The sequence below is a fragment of the Oculina patagonica genome, chromosome 4 (assembly GCF_052425735.1).
Source record: "Oculina patagonica isolate OP01 chromosome 4, crgOcupat, whole genome shotgun sequence".
Lineage (NCBI taxonomy): Eukaryota > Metazoa > Cnidaria > Anthozoa > Scleractinia > Oculinidae > Oculina > Oculina patagonica.
The window spans coordinates 37,976,865-38,001,014 of record NC_135761.1 but is presented as its reverse complement, the minus strand read 5'-3'; the positions used below and the strand labels follow the sequence as shown (position 1 = coordinate 38,001,014).

The 24,150-nt window shown below is 37.7% G+C and overlaps 2 long non-coding RNA genes and 1 pseudogene across 2 annotated transcripts; 2 read left to right on the top strand and 1 right to left on the bottom strand.

Moving 5' to 3' along the window:
* Positions 1-1,310: 1,310 nt before the first annotated feature.
* On the top strand, positions 1,311-21,738 carry LOC144652380 (uncharacterized). Its single transcript, XR_013570524.1, has 3 exons — positions 1,311-1,408; positions 1,679-1,734; positions 21,632-21,738. It is a non-coding gene; the product is annotated as an uncharacterized LOC144652380 (long non-coding RNA).
* On the bottom strand, positions 13,324-14,899 carry LOC144647871 (uncharacterized; annotated as a pseudogene).
* A 281-nt stretch (positions 21,739-22,019) lies between the features above and the next one.
* Positions 22,020-23,895, top strand: LOC144650963 (uncharacterized). The gene is made up of 3 exons (XR_013570236.1): positions 22,020-22,141; positions 23,499-23,711; positions 23,792-23,895. It is a non-coding gene; the product is annotated as an uncharacterized LOC144650963 (long non-coding RNA).
* Positions 23,896-24,150: the final 255 nt, after the last annotated feature.

Below are 24,150 nucleotides of genomic sequence, written 5' to 3'. Positions count from 1 at the left end.
ATTTTCAAACGATACAAGAAAAAGACACTACTTTTTGGGGCCTTTTTTTTAAAAAAAAATCATTTGTCCACATTGAATGGACAGACTATTACGGTTTGTGGGAAAGCCCGTATTGCACGCTATGCAGACCCCTCCAGGTAGGCATTTCCCGATTATGCAAGTAAAGCTGGCATTTTATGCTCCTAGAAATGCTTGCTTTTTTCCCAAAAAATGCTCAAAATTATGATCATTTTTCAAAATTATGCTCTTTTTGTTTAACAATGCTTTGCTTTATTTTAGAAAAGACATTGAAAAAAAAACACTAAAAGTGACATTAGAAAGCAAGGGACCGCGGACGAAAATGCTGCTAGTGTACATAGGAGCTGGCGACAGCTCTAATCCGGCAGCCAAAAATAAAAATACAGACATAAAAACGGCAAGGCTAACACTACGTAGAAATGAAAAAAAAACTTAACAGGACAACGAAATGATTAAGGTTTTTTCAGTTCTACGTAGTGTCAGCCTTGCAGTTCTTGTCTCTGTATTTTTTTTATTTTTGGCTGATTAGAGCTGTCGCCAGCTCCTACGTACACTAGCAGCATTTTCGTCCGCAGTCCCTTGCTTTTTAAATGTCACTTTTAGTTTTATTTGGACCGTAGATCTTTTAGATCCTATATGCTGTACATTTTCACTGTGTTCAACTTCACTCATGTTAATAACATCAGCCCCTAGCTGTTTGATCAGCCCTGCATTTAAAGTTTGTTTATAATTGGGAAATGCCTACTTCCAGGTCAAGCTTTTACTGTCTTTTTACTGTTACGTTTTCGAAAAATATAGAATGAAGTAATAATATTTTTTATTATTGTTAAAGTTTTGTCCAGCCCCAGCTGAAAATATATATTACCACCCCTAGCCCCTCCCCCTCCCAAAAAAATGCTACAAGCTTTGCCCATCTCTGCTTATATACGCATTGCGGGCCCTCAAGAAAAAGGCGGTTACCAAGCGGTAATGCCTTTCGGTCGCTATTTCGCGCCATTTTCATTCATCAGTTTTGAGGGAATGACGAAAGCCAGTCGTCGAGTCGTCGAAGCTAAAAGGATTTCAAAAGGTATGCTATAAAAACCACGATTAATGTTAAGGTATAGCTTTAAACCAGTCATTTTTACAGTACCTTCGAGTTCATCTAAGTGTTTTTATTGTGTTTAAAAGCAGGAAATACGTTTTTGCTTTAAAAAAGTGCGCACTTACAGAGAACCCAACACGGTATTGTTAAACGCTAGTAAACCCACTAGCTCGCAGACGTCTTCTTTACAATCTTTTCTGGCTTTGCTAAAGAGCTGTGTATTTTCGCTCTAAGGTAGAGTACGGCAGCCACGAAAAACGAACACTACTACACTATAAAGAATTATGGAAAATAATTTATTAAGGAGTAAAACGTAGAGTTTTGAGGACATTGTAAAGCTGGAAGTTTTAAATAAATAAATAAATAAATAAATAAATAAATAAATAAATAAATAAATATATCAACTTTGTTTAACGAGGATTGCACATAACAGTCTTTCGACTGACAAACCTGTGGCCCTCGGATTCCCGATCGAATTGGAATTTAGAGGTGTTGGTTTTTTTTCTCTCTCTTTTTAAACGCCACTTATTCAGTTCTTTTAAGCTTGCATGTTACTCAAGGTCGTTTAATTTGCAGGTCAGTCGCACAAAAAATAAGAGAAAGCTTGCATGGAGGTGTCAGAATTTTGCAAGGTAAGCTTGTTTCCCGTTTTTTTCTTTTTCAAACCGGAGCATCTTATTTTAGCGTAAAACTGTTCATTTATTGGGTGTTGAGGTGGAATATTTTCACCATGAATATCTATTGTTCCTAGCCCATTTTTGCGAGTATTCATAACTCCTTCTTTTACTTTTGTTCTTTGTGGGTCTTCTCCTTCCTTCGGTCACCCGTCTCCTCTTCCTCTCATCACGTCCATTGTCAGTTCGTTCCTACATCCCTACTATCTCCTCTCTGACCCTCGTCTGTTGTGCCTTCTCTCACTCCACCTCTCTTCTCCTCTTCTCTCACGTCCTGTCTGTCCTATTGCACTTTCCAATTGGTCCTAAATACTACGGATCCTGGAAAGTCCTGGAAATCTATTAAACTTAATTAGAAACTGAATTCTCAGAACTATAGGAGATGTATTGCAGACAGTAAATAGAAAAAATATAGAGCTCTTGGGAGTGAAAGGGTTAATGTGAATTTAGTCTTGAAAGGACCTGGAAAAGCCCTTGTTTTTTTGTGAAAAAGGGTATGTACCCTGATGATCTCTGTGATGTTTGTTTCCTTCAATTAAATTTTCCTTGGTATAATTTTTATTTATTTCTGTGGAAAGTGAGTGTAACAATATTTATGTATCACATATATTTTGACTGCTTGAAGCAGTCTTTTTCCTCAGGCCAAAAAAGTGGGTTACAAAAGTCCATGTTGATATACTAAGTTTAAGCTGCTCATGGATACATGAGTAGGCGTTTACAAACAATGATCAAAACAACGCGTGTGCAATCTAAAACAAACGTGAGAATTTTAAAAGTAAAAAGTAAAGTATAAAGAAATAAAAAAATATAAAATGAAAATAGTATGAAATTAACTAGAGAATTAAGAAATAATAATAATAATAATAATAATAATAATAATAATAATACCTACACCTCCCCTTGATTGCCAGTATGCTTGGTGCTCTTGTTCTGTGTAAAGAAAAAGTCGTTGTCATTGATCCCACTGTTTGTAAAGTATAGGTCCATTGCCCTACTTTGTCCATCAACTGGTCCTCACTGTTCACTCTGTCAATCAATTGGACCTTCATAGCTTGCACACCACTTTGTCCCTCTGTCCAGATATGCGCATTGCTCTCTTTCACTGACTGTCGCATGTCTTTTCAATTTCGCTTTATGGTTGTCGAATTTAAGCAGAGTTAGTACTCCCCTCTACTAACTATGATCTTAGCCAACATTTCGCTGTGGTCCACACAACATGCTCTAATCAACATTTTATAACACATAATAAGGTTGACAACATTGCACAAATTACAATTAAGGCCATTATTGATAGAATACTTTGCCTGTTCGAGTTGATACGAAACTGCCTCTCCTCTGTTATAGTCAAACACTTCACATATTCTGGACCACTATTTCCAAGATCCTCTTTGCAAACCTAATCCTCCAGTCTTTTAATTACCCTTGACGAAGTAGATAATCCTCTAAGCTTTAGGGCTTCTAAACGATATCATTGGGGCTTATTAATGGCTTCATTACACCTGTCTAATGACTCAAGGATTGGATGTAACTCTCTTACTATTCCATCAATGTTCGGTAACTAGGATGATATGTAACCATTAGTGGTACTTTTTCATTACATCTCTGTTGTTTCTCTTTGAAAGACTCTTCTGTCCACATCTGCCTTTCTCTTTCTTTGGGCAAATGGTATCCCTTTCTTGAATGCGTTCGGATGGCAAGATGTATGGTGCAGGTATTGGCGACTGTCCATGGGCTTTACAAACAAATCTGTCCAAAGCATCCCACATTCGTTAATTACCCTTACATCCAAAAACTCAATTTCTTTTGTTGACCATTTTGAAGTATTAATGTGGTAGTATGATGCCCATTGTTTCGTAATCAATAATAATGTTAATACCCTACCAAGTTAAAGCAGTTATTAAGCCAGAAACATTTGTTAAAATTGACCAACAGTACAGGATGCACTTTGTGCCGGTGTTATTCCCTGTGGCATTGTTCTCCCATGTTATTCCAAATTAAAGCAAAATAATGCCATGATAATTTGTTCATCTAATTATATGTTAATGTATTAGTAGATTGTTTTAGTTCTAGAATTAATACTAATTCTTGAAGCTTGGCATTCTGTGCGAGATAGGAACGCTATAAACGAACACATAGCGCTACCAAACGTTTACAATAGCATTAAGAAATTATAGACTCATTAAGAATGCTCTAGAGACTTTTGTTGCACTAGGAAAGTTCATTTAGTTTTTATTACACATTCGTTACATATTCTTACACATTCGTTACATATTTTAACAGGACGCCGTTGAACATTTGCATTTTTATCTTCCTGAAGAAGGCAACAGTAGTGGCCGAAACGTCCAAAAACAATATTTTTAGCCAGTGTCAACTTATTAATTCGAATGGCTGGCTACAACCCGAACATTTTTAATAAATGCAGTCTTATGTAACCAGGGATTTTTTCGAAGTTTTCGGTGCAGAAGGAAGTTTTATGTTTGGCAGTGAGGTTGTTGATATATTTCCTTAGGTAGTATCGACGATGGAAATAGCTTGAGATGGCACTTTTTTTTTTGGCAGTTGGATATTGCTTTTGCTGTGGTGTATTGCTTCTCTCTTAATGAGGCCTAAAAGGATGTGTTGTGGATGATTAGTTGAGAAATGTGGATACATGTATTTGTGATGTGGTTTTTGGGAGATGTGACGGGATGAATTAATTATGAGTTTTCGCGACTGTGTCATAGTAACAAACTGAATTGCAGCTGGTGCCATGGTAGTTTACGACTGGTGACAATAGTATAAACGCTGTCTGAATAAGTTGTTTGTTTATAGTTAAAGGTTTTGCAGATAAATTTATTAAGTTTATGAGGTTCTGGTCATGATATGGACATAAGAAATGGGAGGTAAATTGAAATTTGGTTTGGTTTTCTGTTTTTAAGGTAGCTTGACAGGGTTTGTCTTGATGTAGGGCCCATGGGTTGTTCGGTTTCCGCTCGCAATCACAGACCTGCTTGGTTAAGAAGAACTAATTAACTCAGAGTCCTTCTTTTGGCAACTTATTCTGCATCCGTAGATTGGTTTAGAACGATTTTCAAGCTCTCGCATTTACCAGAAGTATCTTTTCTGGGTTTTCGGAAGCTTAGATTATAACTGAAGAAAATCTTTCCGAAAGAGGATATACTAAAGGGAGGCTTGGTACGTGTTTCTAAAACATGACCTAAGAATGGTTTAGAACCATTTTTAAGCTCGCGCATTTAAGGGAGGCTTGGTACAGAACTTGGTAAGGAATAAACATATACATCATTGTGGTTTCTGCCAGTGTTTTCATTACTACATATTCACTTCTCTACTTGGATTTTTTTTGTAATTTGTTTATTTTTTTTGCAACAAAACATTACAGTACTTAAAATAAATTACTAACAATAACTTGCATAATACAATACACGTTGAAAAAAAAAATGATGAAAAGCTAAAAAAAAAACATATTCACAAAAATTAGATACAAATTGGTACCACGCTAAAATCAGCAGGAAAAAAAAGTAAAACACCAGATTCAAAGCCGGCCTAAGTGGTCTCAAGGATTATTCCAAATAGTTGGATGTCTTCAGCGTTGTAGCTGGCCCTCTGAGCCTCCTTCCGGCTTTCTGGCAGGGCTGCAAATAGGGCTTTCCACAAGTTGCTTGAGATTTCCCAAAAAGTTGCCCGTAATTTCTCAAAAAGTTGCTCAAAAGTTGCTCCAAAACTCCAAAAAAGTTGCTTCTGATATTAAAAGTTGCTCCAAAAAATCCAAAACGCTGCTTCTAATCAAGATAATTTCGTTAAATATATGCTAATTTCCATTTGATGGTTACATTTCTAAACAAAAAAAGATTTCTAAGCAGTTTTATGCAATGTTACAGCAAAAGAAGGACCTAAATAAAATATAAAAAGGAGAATTTGTAAAGTGATGACGTCATGTTTGCTGAGGATTTTTTTGGAATATTTTAATGCAGAATGAGCCGAAAGTTGAAACGTCTTCAGACATTCTAGAAAATCTTCGCCAAACTTCGTAAATCTTCGGAAACGTTCGTTTGGCCTTTAAACAACATTTGGATAATCTTCGGATATCTTCGGTCCGGAAATTGTTCAAAATGCAACAAGTTGCTCGAATGGAAAAAAGATGCTCGAAGCATGAAAAGTTGCCAAAAAGTTGCCGAGCAACTTGTGGAAAGCCCTAGCTGCAAATGACTTGAAAGAGAAATATAATGTTGGGCACAGTCCTTCTTCCTACAATAGAAAAAAATATATAAAACCAATAAATAAATAAATAAATAAACCGCCTTGTACATTTAAACGTTGCCATGTGTTTTGCACAGATTTGCTTTTTCAAAAGTAGATTTCTTTGCTTTGTCTTCGTTCTTTCTTTTTTGTAACTTTTTCAATTGTTCATCAATCTTTATTGTCTTGTCGTTTCTTCTTTGTCCTTCTTTCCTAAAATAATAAAAACAATAATAATAATAATAATAATAGTTACCCTTTGGAAAATCCAATGCTAGAGTGATAAATAATGTAGTCATTGTGTTCACTTGCTGTCATAAGCCCACGTTACAAAGAAGCCTCAAGCATTGTTGATGGTAACATAGAATTTGTGGAATAAGCCCTTAATGTGGGCCAGTAGGCAGAGCTTGAGAATTTGTCTCTATTTCGGTTATAAAAAAAGGTAGAGATGCTAGCTGACAAACATTACAAACATAAAACTTGGCATACAATTAGTTTACCAATAATTTCAAGGATAATATTTGTGTAGAGAAATTTTCCCAAACAAGATATTTGGATCGTTCCTCGCCATTCCAAACACTTTGTACTACTAGCACGTTTTGTTTGGATTTCGGTCTTTGCAGGTCACCTTCCTGCTGCATTATTCTGGTCTGTGTGCGTAGTTGTTTAATCACTGAGGCATCGTGGTTGTTCAGGTCATTGTCGCAGTGATGATACTTAACAATAAAAATAAACTGTTAATGGTATAATATGTGTCTGAAATGGGATTTTGTTCTGTTTGTAATCTATTTGGTGGTTGTATCCATTTTGACGTTTAATGTTGGGGAACTAAACAACATTTCGTTATTGTAGTCTGATCAACGGCTTATTTATGGATGCTTATATTAAGCATATTTTCTTTGCATTCTTTTCGCTTTATAGATTCCGGTGTTCTAGGGAGGTCATTTCCATCTTTTGTAATGAATTTTTTCATTAAATTACAGATGCATAACTAACATATTTTGTATGTTTTCTTTGAGAAACCTTTTTTATTTCCCTAGTCAATTATGTTTATTCAGTTAACATCTGAATTGCTTTTTCAAAAGAAGATTTCATGATTTTGTTTTATTAATTATTTTGATTAATCTAATTTTTTATTTCTTCTTTGAGCTTCTTTTCCTAATAATAATAGCAATAATGATCAAACAACAACAACAATAATAATAAAAATAATAATAATAACAATATTTACCCGCACACAAACATTTTTATTGTTTTTATTATAATTTTGTTTTTTTTCACACTTTTTATAGTATATATTTTAACGTTCGCGCTTTTTATTCATTACTTGTCAAAGACTACAGACTGGTAGTCGAAAGCTCGTTTTTCATCATATTTTTAACCAGAGATCGCTTTTTAATATTTTACTATGTCTTACCCTGGTTACTCGTCTATTTTTAAAATAATAATTATAATAATAATAATAATAATAATAATAATAATAATAATAATAATAATAATAATAATAATAATAATCACCCTTGGGAAAATCCAATGCAAGAGTGATAAGTAATAGTATCATTGTACTCACTCGCTGTCATAAGTCCACGTCACAAAGGATCTTCAGACGTTCTGGATAGCAACATACGATTTGTGGAATAAGCCCTTGATGTGGACCAAGAAGGCAGTGCTTGAGAATTTGTCTCCATTTCGGTTCTACAAAAGCTAGAGACGCTAGCTGTCAAAAATTGTAAACATAATAGACCTTGGCATACAGATTTCTTTACCGATATTGTAATAATATTGGGACTCAAACGTGTCTCAATGTTGCAATCATCGATGCATCTATTTTTTTCTTTGTTTGATATGGTTTTTAACAGCTGTTTTTAATGGTCTAATGGCTCGCAGGCTTGGTCCCTCACTCAGATTTATCCGTACATGTAATCTCTTGGTTCACACGGTTTACAACTTTTTCGTAAATGTCCTCACTGTTTTCGGATATGATGCTTTCAAATAACTTACAGGTGTGTTTTGATTTTATTACTAAAAAGGAAGGAATAACTCCATTTTCCTTGTTCATGTGAGTAGCGAATGTAGACCAAACCCAACATTAAACAAATGAAAGGCAGGTCAATCAAAAATCATGTACCAGCTACATGACCAACCAGGAGACCAACCAGACAAATGAACGCAGGGGCATTTAGTATTATTTAAAAAGGGGTGACACTTATAAGGGGTAGGACAAATATAGATGTTTTGCATTCTGAATGACTACCTCGCGTCTTATAACAGCCATGTGGGCCTTATGTTTTAAATTGGCACCGGCGCCATCTTGTGGACCCTTCGCATGAGAAGTCTCAAAATAGTTACGTATGGTCGTGTAACCAAAGTCAAGTTTGGAATAGCTAACGTCCCCCATACAATGGCGGCTTTTATACTGGACCGAACAGCCATCCGTCCACTCGTGCATAGTGTCAACTTTGTATTTTATACCTTTAAGGTAGTTGGCCATCTTGTGGACCCTTCGCATGAGAAGTCTCAAAATAGTTACGAATGGTCGTGTATCCGAAAGTCAAGTTTGGAATAGCTAATGTCCCCCATACAATGGCCGCTTTTATGCTGGGCCGAACAGCCATCCGTCCACTCGTGCATAGTGTCAACTTTGTATTTTATACCTTTAAGGTAGTTGGCCGTCTTGTGGACCCTACGCATGAGAAGTTTCAAAATAGTTACGAATGGTCGTGTATCCGAAGTCAAGTTTGGGATAGCTAACGTCCCCCATACAATGGCGGCTTTTATACTGGGCCGAACAGCCATCCGTCCACTCGTGCATAGTGTCAACTTTGTATTTTATACCTTTAAGGTAGTTGGCCATCTTGTGGACCCTTCGCATGAGAAGTCTCAAAATAGTTACGAATGGTCGTGTATCCGAAGTCAAGTTTGGAATAGCTAACGTCCCCCATACAATGGCGGCTTTTATACTGGGCCGAACAGCCATCCGTCCACTCGTGCATAGTGTCAACTTTGTATTTTATACCTTTAAGGTAGTTGGCTGTATTCACACGGCATGCATGGACTGAATGATGGTCGTGACTTAGATCTTCTGAGATGGTAAACAAATGTTCAGTTACAATTATCGGATCTTCTTCCGTGTTTGCTCACCATCAATTTCAAATAATACGTGCCTATGTAGCACGGTAACTTGAATGGAGGCTTGAGTTTGCCCATAGTACATCGACTGGACTTGATCCTGCTGTTGGCATGCATAATTTTCTGAATAATCATGAATGCAGCCACATGTTCTAACAGGAGGTTATCTAAAAGGTTTTTCATCTGCTCATGTTGCCATTGTGCTCTAAATTGGTGAACAGGAAATGTTTTGAAAAAAGGCTAGAAATTGCGCGAACATTTCAGCTGGCGAAATTTCTTTTTGGACAATGCAGAGTGATTTTTGAAATTGAAATAATGTTATCATCCTGCACCCACCTTCACCTTTGTTGGTGAAATGTACGTGTCCATTGGACAAATTCTTTCATCTTTGTCAGCTAATGTGATGTGGCCCTGGTATATCAGTGTTCCAGTGTGGACTGAATTAGTTGCATCAAAAGCAGGGGAAAAAGCTGAGGGCATTGCACTAGGGCACCTTTGCAGACATTTTCACAATCCCTGAACGGAAAACAGCACCTTCCTTTGTTGATGTTACTCAACTCGTCGAAATGTTTTTTTTTACAAAGAATTGTATCACTTGCGAAACCGCAGGCCCGTGCGCTTGTACCCCACAATAACAGATACTTTTCCCCAACAGTCATCGACAACAGGGGCCGGGTGTTGAACATTTTTGTTTCTTTGTTCCCGCGGCGCTTTAACAGAAAACATGCCAAATACAGGTGCGTTTGAAGCACGAAAAAAAATCCTGGCGTCGGCCGCCACCATTTTGCCATTTAAAACAACGAAAGACCGGCAGGCAGCCGCGCAGTTCAGGCAGGAAAACACTAATATCACATGAGCAATCAAATCACTACAATGTTAATGAGGTACAAACTCTTTAATAAAACACTGGCATTTAGATCCTAAACTTAACATACATTTCAGAAGAACTTAGACCTTTAGTTCCCACATACTTTGTAGAGTGAAAATACAAAACCACATATTTTACTTTTTGTTGTAAAACTAGTCGAGTTTTCACACTGTCGGCAAAACTATAACTGCGAATTATAGTGGTTAATGTACTTACAGTTGTTACAGGTCTCCAAACTTCGACGTGATGAAGACTTCCTTCCACTTTTAGGTTATCAAAGTAGAAGTCCACCTTTAAAGAGCTTTGTAAATACACTTTGCCTGTGGCGATCGGTAGACGTAATTTCAGTAGAATGATTCATCCGATCTGAGATTATTAAACACTAAATTTTCGGTGGCCTCTGTCCACCTTCATCAGAGTATTGAAAATGAGTTCGTTAAAATATTAGCGCACGCTAGGCATGTTTGAATACGCCATCCAATTTTTAATTCCTTAACAATGGAGTGTAAGCGTACGGAAGAGGTTTCCTTTCGTTAACCGCGTTGGAATCGACCATAGAGTTCCACGACTCTAGGAACAGTCTCTTGGTGTAACTTGAGATTCCTCGTTCAAGGATCGTGGCATTTCTTGGGTGGATGTCATGCTCGGTTAAAGAGCTCTTTACACCTCTTTACAAGTTTCATATCGACGAAAAAAAAGTCATATTTGATATGTTTCGCATAAACTATTTACCTCCAACATATCTTTCTCCTGAACTTAAAGCGTAAGCGATCACCTAAAGAAACGCAAAAACTCTGTGCCTTCTCCAAATAATGAACGTAAAACAAGGATTACAAGCTGGCCACAAACAAAACTGTTTTCAATCGACTGCATAAAGTCCGATCTAATCATTTATGGCTCCGATGCATCGCTGAATGATGAATACCTCTATCCTTCTGGTGAGGTGATCAAAAGAGCCACTCGGAGTCGCGATATCGTCCTCCTTTTGTCCAAAATGTTTAGTTTAACTCCAGCTTACCATAAAAAGAAGGTTCCTCCCAAACCTTTTTACAGCTTGACTACACGGTTGAGGTCGGCGTAACAAAAAATTACGCAAGGCTTATTACGTATACAGAGAGGCAATTTAGCTCGTGCATAAAAGTTTACCGTTAAGAAATTGCTCGTGCAAGTTCTACGCAAACCGTTTAGAATTTGAAAAAAGTTTTGAACGTTGAAGAAAATTAGAACGCACTTAAATGAGAAAATTACGACTGCAACGATGTCTGAGGTTATTTTGTTCTCGAAGGCTAGAGGAATATATGGTACCAAGCATGAATTTAATGCCTTAAGTACATAAGTTGACTACATCCGCAAACCATTTGTATTCAACAAACACGAAAAGTATGTATGACGCTGAAGATAGGCTCATCGAACTTTTAGATGACAAGTGTGTAGAAGGGTGGGAGATGTACATTAACAAGCAATTGCAATTCACTCTCTCGTTAAATGCTATCAAACGTGATACACACGAAAAAATGACAATGATTTTAATTTCACACGGAAAGTTAAAAAAAAAATAACAAATGTTAAAAAGTTTTAGAAAAATAAAAATGTTGAAAAGTTAAAAAGTACAAATGATAAAAAGTCGAAAACATAATTATGAACAATAAAAAACAAATCGATCCCCTGCTAAGAAAAAGCAGGGAAAAAAAATAAACCCGATCCAAAACAACTGAATCCCACATTAATGACTTCAATCGTTTCTTCAAAAATTCGCCTCTCCTTGGGTTCATCCCCAGCGCACTGGGCATTCTGTCTTCCTAAAGTGATCTGAGTCAAGGCCTTGAAAGAGAAAAATATATTTAAAAATATTCAATCAATACAATTGTTGCATTGATTACGAGAGAAATTAAAATACTGACTAATACTCACTGCCTCCATGGCTTCCCTCTCTTCGGGATAGATGTCCAGCATCCGATTAATTACCTGCTGGACCATTGGTGTTGGGTATGGCGGCAGCAGGGGCAGGCTATGTGCCGCCCGACCCATACGCTGTCCATGAGGCACACATTGTGTATTAGGGCCTAAAAGCACGGCATATCCCCCAGCGCCACCCTCTTGGCAAATTGGACAGAGCACTTCCTGCAAGAGAAAGAAATAAATATCTTGGCACCACCAATATGACAATTTTGAAAGTTCTTCTAACGTTATTTGAATTCTCTCATACCGGCTTTTTTTTCATATAGATTTTTCTACCTGATCGTTATATCCTCACCTTTTATGATCAGAATAACACCAATATGATATTGGTGTAATTCTGACCATAAAAGGTGAGGATATGACGAACAGGTAGACCAAATGAGAAAAAGATATATCTTTTTCTTATTGAAAGTTCAATGTTTGGCATGGTCTTCCTAAACAGGTGTAATGAAGTTTGAGTATTGTGCTTTTTCCAGACGTTGTTTCAAGCCTATGACAACTAGTATTCATTTTTCAACCATAATAACTTCAAAGAACACATAAAACGGAAAACGTTTGATACGTTAATAGTTCTCTATAGTGTGAAATTGTGTGTGCAAAAGTGGCTAACAATGAATTGTATCTCACACACGTGCCAAGCACATAATAAATGAAAGCGTAATGCAGCGCAAGAGCATTTACTATTGCCAGTTACTACTATAACAAAAAGTGTAGTGCTGGAAGACTTCCAAAAATATGACATCAAGTGCGAGAATGCTATTTTCCCCATTTTCCCTCCCGAAACAATGCGTTCCTGGAGTTGTTCTCTTGAAAAATTCTTTCAAACTAAAAGGATGACAATACGTTGCTTGGATTTGGCCAGTTCTAGGAGTTGTTCTTCAGACCTGGCTCTCATGATGTTCTTTTCACACCCTACCATTACTCCACCCACTGGCATGCCCACTGTCTTTCCTTTGACACCGTTGACCTCAATACTCTCCAGACCGGGTCCCCCCCCCCTCCTCTTTTCCCCCCGAGGGCCCACCAAATTTAAAATGCCCTCTTTCCCCCCCCCAGAAATATTTAAACTGCGCATCTACCCATGAAAAGCATCTCCTATTCCAGTTTAGGTGTTTACCCCTCTTATTTGCTCTGCTTAAGCCCTGCAACCCGTCCCCCATCCTCTCAACAGCAGAAGTATTTGCCCTTCGCGTTGCCATGCCCAAACTGAGCGACTCTTCCCCCATTCCCTACACCTTGTATTAATGCATTTATGGCGATGATTAGGTTTTGATTATGTGCTATGTTTACAAGGATTTCATTTTTAAAAAAGCTTTTCATAAAAGTGGCGAACAAATTATTCAAAATAATTGTCCCATGAATTATGATATTGGAACTTGAGCTGTGTGAAATGGTAAATTATTTGGACTTGTAAGTAATAGTGACTGAATGGATGTTTCTTGTGATGGCCACTGAATAGGGGTGTCTTGTGAATTGAATCCAAAGAGAAGCATCAAACTAGTTCTTTATTCTGTTTGCTTTATTTAAAAAAATCTCCCTAATAATTGTAACAAATGATGCGAGACTTCTTGATTTGACAGTAAAACCCGGTGGAGAAAAATAACGTAAAGGGGCTACTGTTGAAGATCCTGGCCACTGGAAGGAACAATCTCAATAAATATTGACAGTTCTATAAATGATGCTATACTTATTCTTGGTAAATTTGTTTATTGCTGTTACAAAGCAATTTGACTTTGTGTTCTTACATTTGAATTGAGAATAATCTCTGAAGTTATTTTAATAGAAGGTTTCGATTACAGGCTTTCCTGCAGGAGAGCTTGGCTTGGTCACGGATTAGTTGCAATTGAGTTTAATTATTGGTCTGATACAATATAATGTATTCACTATGCTACAAATAAATGATGATATTAATATTTGACTAATCTCGAGTGAGATATAATAACTAGGCTAAAAGATAAGAGGTGGAAGTGGAATCTTTCTTCCTATTTTTTCCAAAACATTTTTAATGCTTTGCTTTAGTGAAGTATTGATTTTTCATACATTTCATATTTTCTCATTCCTCGGTCAAGTTCGTGTTCTAGCTTTGGCAAAGGAAATGGTGTGTGTGGTCTACCTTTTAAACACCCTTAATTTGCACATTACAAAAGTTACAGAAATACGTTCCATTTGGACCTGTCAGGCCTAAGAGTCTGGCAATAAATTCACAGTCCACACCTAAGTTTATCCAACACTGAAAATTGTGAGCATCTGTGCCTTTGGACGTGGGTGGAAGATTGTATGTGGAGGATGCTTCGACAATTTTGATGTAAGTGTGGTCAATTTCAATTGTTTCATTTTTGTTAATTGGAATTTTGACTGCGGAATTTACATGCCTCTTACACAAGAAACAATTCCTGCTCCAGTGCACATTATTGGGGTTCATCCTTGTACGTTCCTCTGGCCAACTGTTGATTCCTTTAACGCTGACGTTCTCAGTGGTGTCTGTTTGATCCTGGGGCTCCCTGTTGCAATTCGGAAATTGAACTTGTATGTTAAGCCTAGAAATGTTAGACAGCACTTAGACAGCTTCATCAATAATGGTCTTGAAAACATTTTCTGGCATCTCTTTGCAGTTGAGTATTTGGAGAAGTAGTTTAGTTGATTTCCCTCCCTTGTCACCAGTGAAGAGAGTCCATAATTCCTTTTTTTGGAATGTTGCTGTGGCTTACGAGGTGGTCACTCCCTTTTAGCTCCTAAACTGTTTGGGTAATGACATCTGTGAAGTAACATACTCTAATGAATAACACTTTTTTCAGAAGAGGTCACCAATTCTCCACATTCGTACTCAAACTCAAGGGACTTTAGGTGTTTGCGGATCTCCTTCCCAGAGCCAAAGATGCCATAACCTACAACAAAAAATACAGTTACATATGTATTCGTTGGTTTGGTGTTTCATTCGTTTCTTACTTTGTCGCCTCTACAGTATTTAAAAACCAAGAGTTCACGCTAATTAAAGATTGCAAACTGCAGGCTCCCTTAAGATAGGGGGTAAGCGGCTTACAGTTTGGTATAATGCTTTCTGACAGGTTTTGCACAAATTAACTTTTTTATCAAAGCATAATTTTTTTAATTTTGTTTCATTTTTTTTAAAAAATACTAGTGAGTAGCACACAGCAACAGATATTGCCAACTTGCTTTATTTTCTCTGACCAGTTTCGTCTGATCATGCAGACTTCTTCAGGGAGTTTGAACAAGATACATAAAGGAACTTATTCTATACCTGTGCAATAGAGTACAAATCACGTTCCAACTAGGGTGTGAACAGCAAAAAACACCTACAGATTTGCGTACAGGATATGACTAAAATCCTGCAATTGTGCAATGTTTAAACCCTTATAGGTCTCTCACTGTCGCCATCGCGAGGATTCTCGATTTCTACAAATTCTCCGAAAACATCTCGTACAATGCGACAAACAGCTCGTTTGTTCAACGAAAATTTGTTACTGCCTTTCCGGCTTTCATACAACTCTAAAATATCGGTACTTTATTCTGTTTGCTTTCTTCAAAAAAATCTCCCTTATAATTGAAACAAATGATGGGAAGACTTCGTGATTTGACAGTAAAACCTCGTTGAGAAAACTAACGTAAAGGAGTTACTGTTGAAGATCCTGGCCACAGGAAGGAACAATTTTTCAAAATTATTGACAGTGATAGAAATGCTGCTATACTTATTCTTGGCAAATTTGTTTTGTGCTGTTACAAAGCAATTTGTCTTAAAACTTTCTATGAAAGTTTTAACTTCACCTCATGCGCTTTAAGTATTCAAGTTGTCAAGTCTCCATCATGTGTAGCCAACAATTTGTTTATGAATTTGGTCAGTCTAAGCTTTTGACGCCGGTTTTGCTAAGACCATCAATCAGTCACAAGGTTCTTAATTTAAAATACCAATATGAACACTTACAAATAATGAGTTCCACCAGTATATATAACTAGGAGTCCTCCTTTAAAATATAGTTGCCGTCAAACGGGTTGCCAACGGTGGTGAGATACACAACACTGTCCAACGACAATTTCTCCAGCATTGCCCCCTTGATGTCCTCCACAAAGTTCTTGTCGACATCTCTTGTCTGGTAAGTGTCACTCACATGTATTGTGTTAAGGGGGATCTTGAAGACATCTTAAAAATACACAGTAAACGTTAAAAATGTGACAATTTTCTATTTACATTTCTGAAATGGATCAATTGCATTTAGGCGCAGCCGCAGCCGCAATGATAACTGTTTTTTTTTAAAGAAAATTATATGTCGGAGCTAAAGTGGTTCACTAAAATCATGAAGAACCATGCCTTTAAACAGCAACGCACGCACGATCTTTCCTATGAGCGAATGGAAAATTTTTTGAGAACCAATCAGATTAACGTATTTTCAGTAGAAAAAAACTAAGTCGTTACACGTACTAATGTGCGGTATTGTACAATATTTCAGCCACTTAGCTTGCAGCATTTGCATTAATAAAGTAGTACAACATATTTTTTCGATTAAACGCCGCCCTCGAAATAAACGCCGCATTGTGGCGTTTATTCGAATTATAGGAACAAAAAGGAAACTCAGTAATAATCAATTAGCAAGCCTAAAAACGCCTTGATTGTAACAATGTTTAAAGATATTAAAAATCACTTTTCAGAGAAGCATTAAAACATGTTTTTGTTTTTTAAACTCAAATGTTCAGTTACCAACCATGCTCACGGCTATTGGTAGACTTGTTAGCAGGAAATAAACTGATTTTTAACCCATTGACTCCCGAAGGTTTTACGCACGCACCCACCCAAACAACTCTAAAATATCGGTAAGATGAACCTTGCGACCAATATCAAGCTTGAAGTTTTGAAGAAACCTGAAAACAATTAACCAAGAAACCAATTACAGTTCACTTGTTGGTAAAGGATCACGCTTCTCGTGAATTATTTGTCCATGTTCACTTACCAAAGCTTTGCATTCGAGCAAAGTTGGGGCTACATATATTTCTTTTCCTTTTGGTTGAAGATTGATCCGTAAATTATTGTAGACATTCTGTCTGGGAAATTGCGGGGCTGAGTATTTTCCTGACCTCTCATTGTGAATGTAGGCCGAGCAGCATGGCATATCCTGCCCCAACCCTCTTTTTCTCACAGGCCTAAATATGACCTGTTTCTTAATGCCCAAATGTGTTCCTCTTCCATAAATCTACACCAGAGCCAAGTGTTACAACTGATCAGGTAAGGGATTTGTGGAAGGTAAGCATACGGCAAACCTTTTCAGTGTAAAAGGTTGATTCCTTCCACGAGTCTCTTAACATCTTCTTTTACCTTTTTGGAGAACTCAGCCTCCTTGTGTTGAAAAGTTCAAAAAAATACAAATGTTAAAAAGTTTAAAACATAATTATATAGCTGTCAGTAAATCCTATATTGTCAGCGCAGCTATTTTTCCTTAATTTCTGAGAACTGTCCAATTTGGGATTAATTTTGGATAGTTTCGAATAGGACTTTTCAGGTAAAATGCACAAACTGTCCAATTTAAGAAAAATTGGACAGTTTTGTCTCAGCCAATCAAATCAAAGGAAAAGCGACATGTGACGGATATCAGCCAATTAGCATTAAGCATAGCGTCAGCCCGGTAAAACTTGTCGCATTGTTAGTCGACAATGGCGGAATTTTTAAGGCAAGTTTGCTACGTTTTTCCATTCCTTTTGAGCTTTCCAGCAATAGTAACAACAAAGAGAAATCTTCTACGTTGTCAGAGGAGGAGCTAGCTACACTAAGAAGCAAAAACTAAGAGCAAAACGCCTCTAATAGTACAAAACTTGGGTGAACGTAAGTGCAGCAAAGGGAAGCAAGAAATCTGTCAGATATTCATCGCCACTAGCTAGATGCAATTCTTTGTCGTTTATGCTGAAATTCGAAAAAGAAAACACGGCCATGAAGTATGAACGAAATAGTGGAAAGGAGTATGTCAGATTCAAGAAGTTGTAAAGCTCTTCGGACACTTTGTTTACGACTTTCGTTGATTGATGCAGTGTTTTCACTCACTTTGTAGCAAGCTTCGCAAACTCAGGTGAATAAAATTGCACTGTTTTGTTTAAGTTTTATTCGTGAAGACAATGCTTTGAGTGAGTTGCATGTGCTGTGTTATGCCTACTATTGTTGAATGTTTTTACCGCTCTGGACATATAAAAAAGTTTATTATTTACGCTGGATTGACTGACTGCAAGCAATATAATTAATATGTAACCGGACTACATGCTTGTCCAATTTGGAAATAATTAGATTCAAAAAATTCCTCTGACAGCCAAATTGGCTGCCCTCGGAATTTTTTTCATCAAATTATTTCCAAATTGGACAGCATGTAGTCCAATTACGTATACTAATTAAGAAAAATTAAAAACAAATTGATTCCCTGCTAAAATAAGCAAGGGAAAAAAATAAAAAAACCTGCTCCAAAACAACTGAAGTCGACATTTATGGCTTGCAAGGTTTCTTCAAATATCCTTCTCCCTTCCTCTATTTCCCCAGCTCACCGGGCAATTTGCCTCCTAACAGTGACTGGGTCAAGGCCTGGAAAGAGAAAATTAAATAATATTCAGTTAATACAATTGTTGTATCGATTACGACGGAAATTAAAATACTGGCTAATGCTCACTGCTTCAATGTCTTGAGCCACATCTGGATAAATTTGTAACATGCAATTCATGATTTTGTGCCCCATTGGTGTGGTATATGGGTGGCAGCAGCTTGAGCAGACTATGTGCTGCCCGATCCATACACTGTCTTCGAGTCACACCTCATGTATTTGGGCTGCATGGCATTCGCCCACCACCACTCTCCTGGGAAATTGGACAGAGCCCTTCCTGCAAGAGACAGAAAATTATAAGGTGCAGTTGACAAGGTGCATACGTTGCCTCATTTAGTGACTCTGTACATAAACTTGTTTTTTTCGCCGATGGAATTTTTAACAGAGCTGGTGGGTTTGTGCATTTAAAATTCCAGAACAAACCCGCAAGTTTAATTATTGGTATGTTTACACTGTGAGGAACAATCATTAAAACATTTTGAATGCACTGTGGAGATGAGAGACCAGATTCACAAAATAATAAATTTCCTTGCCCTCCTTCAAATAATCAGAATTATCGCAGGTTTATACACATAGATTAAAACATATCAGGAACTTAGGTAAAGGATAGGTCATAGCTACTTAATAAACCACAACAACTTCTTGAACACAATATAAGATTTAATGAATAATTCACAAAAAATAACAGAAAATGTAACACAACATACCAGTCCACTATACAGTGTGCTTCATCAGCAACCACACGGATGGCATTTTCCTGAAACTCATCGGACAGCAAAACTTCTCTGTACCTTTTGCTTCCTGTTAGCACCTCTGGGTGAGCAAAAATAACACTAGCTTCGTCAAAATCTCCCTCAAATTCAAAATCGTTTGCCTCATTGGTTATGTTTTCTTCCCTTGCAATTTTAAGAAATATACAGGCCTTCAGTCCGACGCTTTTCAGTCTGATTCTCTGATGAGAGCCGTTAAAGGCAGATCAACCAAAAGGATTGAAGTACTGGTTTTGCGAACATAATTAAAAATGTCAGGCAGAAGCTGATAAATAAGCGACTTCCCATATCCAGTTGGTAAAATGATGAGAACATCTTTTTTCTTTACAATGAGGACTTTTATAAAAAAAATCCCACTGTTTGGGTTTCACGCTTAATAAAGGAGTTCCTCTTTTGCTTAGTGCATACTGCAAAGCATCTCTTTTTTCCCTGCTTTCCACCATTTTTTTCATTCTCACACCAGCTCGTACCTTGAGTCTTTGTCCCTTCTGCGTAGGCTTGAATGCGGGTCCTGTAAATGGCTCTTTCATCGGGAAATGTGTCTGTGACAACATATGATGTGGTCCTACAAAGATAAAACCGCCAATGTTCAGAATGTCAGCGTGTGCACCCATCATCCCAAGTGTCTCGGATGCTTGAAATTGTTGGTAGGGCTCAAAGAGCTGCAACGACACAAATGTGGGTATGTGAAATGCAGATCTTGCCGCAAGTACATGGAAGTGGCCACGCCAAAAACGTTTTGTTCAGGTGGCCAAATCCCCCCAAGAAAAAAAAAAGGTGAAGTGCCGCATTAGAGCCAGTGGTGCAGGCATGGAATTCAATGAAGACAGACATGGAAATCGAACCACCATGGAATCAAACCACCTCTTCACGTGTTCTTCAACATCAAAGCCATGCAGGACACCGGGCGTCACGTCCCCAACTTGCTGATTGCCAAAACGGAGAATGACGACACATCAGTTGGTTTCAAAGATGAACATTGTGTACGTGAATTCCTTGATTGGCTCGACTCGTTAACTGAGAATGACACCTGGCCTGTCACAGTGATCGTCCACAACTTTCAGGGCTACGATGGTTATTAAGTTGACAACGAATACCACAAACAAGGTCGGACTTTTAAAAATATGTTTCATCAACTCCCTCTCATTCTTCCAGATGCCTCTCTCTGCCTTTCCCAAGCCCTTTGGCCTCACGGAGCTCAAGAAGGGATACCTTTCTCATCTCTGTTCAACACTCCCGAGAACCAAGAGTACATGGGTCACATTCCCAACAAGCAGCATAACATGCCTGAGACCATGTCCGTGGGCAGTCTTTTAAGACTTCAAAAAAAAAAAAAGACTTTGAGAAGTGACACGACGAGCAAGTGGCAGAAAATGTGTAATTTGATTTCCAAAAGTATCTGACCAAGTACTGTGAGTTCCACGTGAAGTTGCTGAAAGAGGGATGTCTCACCTTCAAACGCCTGTTCGAGAAACAATTAGAGTTCAACCCTTTTGACAACATGATGATCGCCTCAGCCTGCAACAGAGATCTCCGACAGAACTGCATGGCACCCAATACCATCCCCTCGGAACCACTGCACGGATGGCGCATGAAGACCAACCACTCCAAAGTTGCCCTGGAATGGCTGCACTGGAAGGAACACTGTTTGCCACAGTCTCCAGACAATCTACACCACGAGTCTGTGGGGATTCCGGTCGGCACACAGCCAACCAGGGTGAATACCCCATCCCAAACAGTCGCTACACCCTGGAGGGGTACAACGAGCAGACCAATAAAGTATACCAGGACTGTTTCTGGCATGGGTGTTCCAACTGTAATGTGAGACAAGGGCTGCAATATAGTGATGGTGTGGAATGCGAGTGGGAGTAGATCCCATGTAACCTCTTCGCCAGAATGACAAGTTGGTCTTTCTGCTTTGCTGCAACTGCATTCAAAAAGAAATGGCCAAACCCATGTTTGACCGAAGCTATGTCTGCAACCACACTGCTGAGCAGCTCTACGTGTCTTGCGCCATCAGTACCTAAAATTCGAAAGATCATTGGTACCATGGTCGTCATAGAGGCCAAATGCTGCAAAGGACACACCAGAATTTTGGAGGAGCCAACAGTGTGATGGTGCACTTCCATGGGGTAACATGTGTGTGGCTGGAACACTATTTACAGGAAGCAATCCCGCATGTGTAGCCAGTTTTTTAGGAATGTCCTACATTTCACTTAGGGCATACTTTTACCTTCAGAAATTACATCTTATCCCTGCTAAGTAGTATTTGGAATGGCGAATAACAGTCCCTTTTGACATCATTCCAGGGCAGAGCCATAGATGTTGGTGGTGACACAAGGTGCAATTCCCCTGGCCACTGTGCAAAATATGGTGCCTACCGCTTGGTGGAACTCAGCAGCAAAAAAGTACTTACAAACAGTATTTTTTGCCTGGTTTTATTCCTTAATAATAAAACTTACGCCCCTTTTTTATTGTTATATGGACCAATTTCATCCTTTTGCCCCACCTTTTCAAACCCCTTCCCCCCAATCAATGTTGTAGTTTGTTTCTAGGAGTCCTTTGCTACCATTTTACAACATTGGATGGGGGGGGGGTTAATTTAGCAGACAGTCATGAAATGTAAAAACTAGTAGTAAATTTGTCATAAAAACTGCAAAGCGAAGTCAGTGTGTCAACTACTTTTGTCAAAGATTATAGCTGTGGTAAAAATGCTGAAGTGACAGTTGCAACCTTAATCACTGACAGGCATTCTGGGGTAAAGAAGCATATGAGGGTAAATGAAGAGCAAATTGACTATAAAAGAAGAAGAACAGGAAGTAAGTTTGTTGTAAACTTTGAATTAATCCTGTCGCTAAATATATTTTCCCTTGGCGAATTTAAAGCCATGACAAAACCATTTAGCCCTCTAATAAATCGGTTTAAAAGCTAGCTTTAAATTTAACTGAATCAATGTTATCATAATATTTAAGATGTGATGTTACAGTTATTAGAAATCATACCTGCGTTGTGAAAATATATTTGACGTTCACACAAGCATTTTGAGTCTAAAATGAACTGTGTAAACCTAAAGTAGTTTTACAATCAATCCCTCCGATAAAAATGTCAGGTAAAATAGTTAAAACTAAACCATTTACGGTTCTCATAAGTCAAATGTGCGGTTTAAAGCTAGTTAACTAAATCGATGATATCAGAAAAAATATTTTCGAATCACTGTGGCGTTTACACAATCATTTTGAGCCTATAATGCGAAAGTTGTGCAAACTTAAAAGTTGTTTTATACCTTATTATGGGAAATTAACGCTTGTATTAATTAAGGTATTTGAAATTAACGCGACTTAAAATAACGCGAATTGAAAGAAAAATTACTTCCCAATAAAGGAAATTAACGCGAAAGAGAGATTAACATTTCAAAATGAAGGAAATTAACGCGACGTACACAATGAAACAAGTCTATTTCAACACTAGGCGTATAATCCTAAACGTAAGGGGTTAAGAAAAGGAAATTGACCGCCTCGAGCGTTCTTCACAGTTTCAGTGACTCGGCCGACAGATTTTTACTCTGATGAAATAATGCCTTTTCCTAGGAGTCAAGAACGCAAGGACTGTATCGAGAAATTGGTGCCAAAGTAATGGAAATTAAGGTCATGGAAATTAACGCTCCACTTAATTAACGGCGCGGAAATTAACGTTAACATTTATTAACGCGACTTAAATTAACACGAATTTTTGAAATTCGCGTTAATTTCGTGGAGCGTTAATTTCCTATATTAAGGTATTTTGTTAAGCTCTGGATATTTTATTTTAAATAAATATAAATAAATAAATTATAAATAAATAAATTTTTTTCTACAACTGTGAAAATCATACAGTTTAAAATCAAACTGTAGTTGTCTTGATTTCTCCTGTTAGTTACTTTGCGCAAAGAATGAATTGGCTTGTAAAACCTTTTCGAGAATTTCATCTACTGCTCTGAAATTGTAAAATGTAGCATAAATTATACTTACAATGTTTGAGGTGTCCTTGCAAATAAATATTCGCTTCAGATCCTTGTGTCAAATGAAACGATCACGTCCACGCTTTCAGTTTGAACGGTAAACAACCTCATGTGCAGTCACGAAATGAGACACCGTGCGCACCTTGTAAAAACGCCTTATGTTTTGTTCTCTCTTGCAGGAAGGACTATGCCCCATATGCCAAGAGAGCGGCGGCGGGGGAATGCTATGCTGGGCAGCCATAATCCACGAGGCTTGCCTTGTGGACAGTGTATGGACTGGGCAGCATGTAGCGTGCCCCCTATACCACCCCCATCGTGATGTGATAATGTGAGGTGAGGTGATGATAAGGATGTTGGATATTTATCCAGAAGAGAGGGAAGCCCTCAAAGTGGTGAGTATTAATCAGTATTTTCTCTCGTAATCAATACAACAAATGTATTAATTGAATATTTTTTAATTTTCTCTTTCCAGGCCTTGAGAAACATTACTTTAAGGCGGCAAGACACCAGAAGAACGGGGAACATTGCCATGGAAGGCCAAATTTTTCAGGAGACCATTGAGGTCATAAACTGTGGTCAGGGTTTTGGGTCAGGGTTTTTTTCCCCTGCTTATTTAAGCAGGGGATCAATTTGTTTTTAATTTTTCTTAATTATGTTTTGAACTTTTTAACATTTGTATTTTTTAAACTTTTTAACATTTATATTTTTAATCTTTTCAACACTTGTATTTTTTAAAACTTTTCAACAATAAATATCGCTTTCATTTTTCCGTGTGTATCACGTTTTATAGCATGAAACGAAAGCGATCCAAATTTAAAATGCTGGCTAAAG